This window comes from Mastomys coucha, unplaced genomic scaffold, assembly GCF_008632895.1.
Source record: "Mastomys coucha isolate ucsf_1 unplaced genomic scaffold, UCSF_Mcou_1 pScaffold21, whole genome shotgun sequence".
Lineage (NCBI taxonomy): Eukaryota > Metazoa > Chordata > Mammalia > Rodentia > Muridae > Mastomys > Mastomys coucha.
In genome coordinates, this window is record NW_022196904.1 from 19083647 (window position 1) to 19086498 (window position 2852).

The 2852-nt window shown below is 47.8% G+C and overlaps 1 protein-coding gene across 3 annotated transcripts in view; it reads right to left on the reverse strand.

The window, feature by feature from the left end:
• The window catches only part of Pou2f2 (POU class 2 homeobox 2), an 80686-nt gene that overhangs the window by 60536 nt on the left and 17298 nt on the right, over positions 1–2852 (reverse strand). For all 3 annotated transcript variants that reach the window (XM_031385719.1, XM_031385720.1, XM_031385721.1), the window contains exon 2: positions 2398–2458. The gene's annotated coding sequence lies outside the window, so the exon portion shown is untranslated. The remainder of the gene's footprint in view (positions 1–2397; positions 2459–2852) is intronic.

Consider the following 2852-nt stretch of genomic DNA (forward strand, 5'->3'; position numbering starts at 1 on the left):
CTCATCCTTGGACCACTACTTGCAGGTACTGTGGCAACAGTCTTCAAAGCCAATTTGCAAGAAATTCCAACAGCCAAACACCTCTCTAGCATATGACTGTCCCTAGTTTTACCCAGTGAACCCACACATAGTCCCAGTGTTAGCCAAGCTCGTCCATGCAAGTTAAACACAACTGTTACTAAAGCAGATTCTATTCTCCTGGAAGAAATTCACTCCCAGGGTTTCTAACGATGACGTGGTGGGATTCAGGGTAGAGGGATGAGAGTGTTCAATGCAGGCAGTTCTGTGTTCAAATTGCACCTCTGCTGTGTGACTTTTGGCAACAGAGAACTACTTCAAATGAAACATAACTAAAGCCAGCTCCTAGTGGTCCTCAAAGCTGCCTCTAACTCCAAACTGATGTAGCTTGGAAGCTCCTAGAGCTGTCTTCAGTGCCAAGGGCATCTGAGGACGACATGAGAACCCTGGAAAGGATGTAATTGGACTCCTTAAAGAAGGCCCTGGAGAGGCTCAAGCCTGTAATCTTAGGAACCTGAGGCAGGAGGATTCAGAATTTGAGATCAGCCTGGACTACAGAACTGACCATGTTAAGGGAGGAGGAAGAGGTGGATGGATGGATAGATAGATAGATAGATAGATAGATAGATAGATAGATAGATAGATAGTTGGGACCCTGTAACTAAGGTACCCACATAATTACTAGCTAAAACAATAGCTCATGAATGAAATTTGGGGGAGGGGCAAGGGCGGTGAATATCCCTGAGTCACTGAACAACTGGGTTAACACAGGTATGTGTTTTCCTGGGTTCCAGTCTGCAACTACTATAAAACTATACATTGATGGGTCTGAAAAGTGGTGTGGACCACAAAGAGATTTTTGAAATTTCACGTTATTTGTCAGCATTTAAAAACTGGGGGATTTCACTATAAATGTTTGTCCATCCTTCCTTCCTTCCTTCCTCCCTCCCTCCCCTCCTCCCTTCCTTCCTTTCTCTCATTTTTCTCTTTGAGACAAGATCTCATGTAGCCCAGGCTGGCCTCAAACTCACCACCTAACCAAGGATGCCCTCATACTTCTGATCCTGCTGTCTCCACCTCTCGGGTGCAATGGCAGGAGTGCCTATTTCATGAAGCACTGAGGATGGAACCCAGGGCTTGGTGTATTGTGAGTGAGCAGAGCACTGTTCTAATCAAGCTGCCATCCCTGTCCTTGTGTTTCTCTTGAAAACTCAAAGCCCAGCATCTCAGAGCTGTCTGCACAGAAGCATGGAGCTGCCCCTCCCCACTGTCCAGTCCACCATGATCCCTGCCACACAAGGTGAACGGCAAACATGGGCCACAGCTGTCCTTGGCTTCCCAGAGGACACCTGGGGTGATTCAGGAGCTGCTGACCAGGAGGCCTAGAAGGGTGACAGGTGGCTCTGCAGAAACCTGAAGCTCTTGTTAAACAGGGGTGGTTGCCTGAGGGGGTCCCACATCACAGACCTCACTTCCCATCTCCCCTGCCACTCATTGCCAGGAGAAGGGATGAGGGAGGGCATCAGATGGAGTAGAGCCAACAGCAGGGCAAATGCCCAGGCCTGTGGTTCCCACAGTACTGAACCCCCAGGGAGTCCTGGCTTCATTGTGGGAGCCTTGCTGGGCTCTGAGAATCCTGATTTGTTCAGGGGTTGCTTCCAGCTGTGTCTGCAGCTCCCACTACCTGGGTCTCCCTGCTTTGGAGGGTAGCTTCTTTCATCTTCATACATACCTCACCATGGTGGAAGCTGGGAATCCCCCTCCTTTGACTGAGAGAGGGAAACTGAGCCACACCCACAATTCCACAACCTGTCTGTCTGTCTGTCTGTCTTTCCTCTACCTTCTTCTGTTCTCAAAATACTGTATAAGGTGGGCACACTTTGTTATCCTTATTTTAAAATGTCAAGATTTATTTATCTATTTACATATTTACTTTTTTGTGTGTCTATGGGGGTGGGGTGCACTGCTATGGTTTGTGTGTAGAGATCAGAGGATAACTTACAGGAGTCAGTTCTCTCTTTCCACCATGTGGATCCAGGGATGGAACTAAGGGATGTCAGGCTTGGCACCTTGTTCTCATTTATAGATGGCTGCATGATAGCATTAACTTTCTCAAATCCCTTGTAATCATGCACACCTGCCCCAAAGATGTAAACTAAGCCACCACAGTCCACAGTCATTGACACCCAGAAACACTTGTTTGTCCAGGAAGCCACGAATGCACAGAGAAAATAAAATGCCAGACAGAACGTCACCTCTGGGGAGCAGAAATGGCATAAGCAATGGTGGCCACCCCCAAGGGGAGGCCAGGGGCAGGGAATCAGGAAAGCAAGAAGCTTGGAACATAGAAATACACAACTTGTAAGCCACAGCTCTTACCTCTTGGGTAGACGGAGCAAAGCTAATACATTCAGGCCACCAACCCGGTCCAGCAGAGAACCTGGAGGGAGAGGGGAAAGAGTGAGTGTCCCTGGGCATTGGTCTGGATTTCATGTAGGCTGAGGCTCCTCCTTGAGTACATAGGCTCTCTTCCTGTAACACCATCAACAGCTGGAAATCCACAAACCATGGGACCAAGCGCCTGAGTGAGACTCAGGTCCCACTGGCTGCTCATTGCTCTCCAAGACTCAATGTTCCCACCCTATAATGGGCACACTGGTACCTACCCTTGTTGAACACCTGTTCTCTCATCGATGAGAAATTTTTGCTGTTGTTTTGGTTTTAAATTTTAATTGTGTATTTTGTGTGTGCCTGTATATGTATACACACACAGAACACATGTCAAAAGACATACATCCTAACCTCTCTCTCTCTCTTTCTCTCTCTCTCTCTCT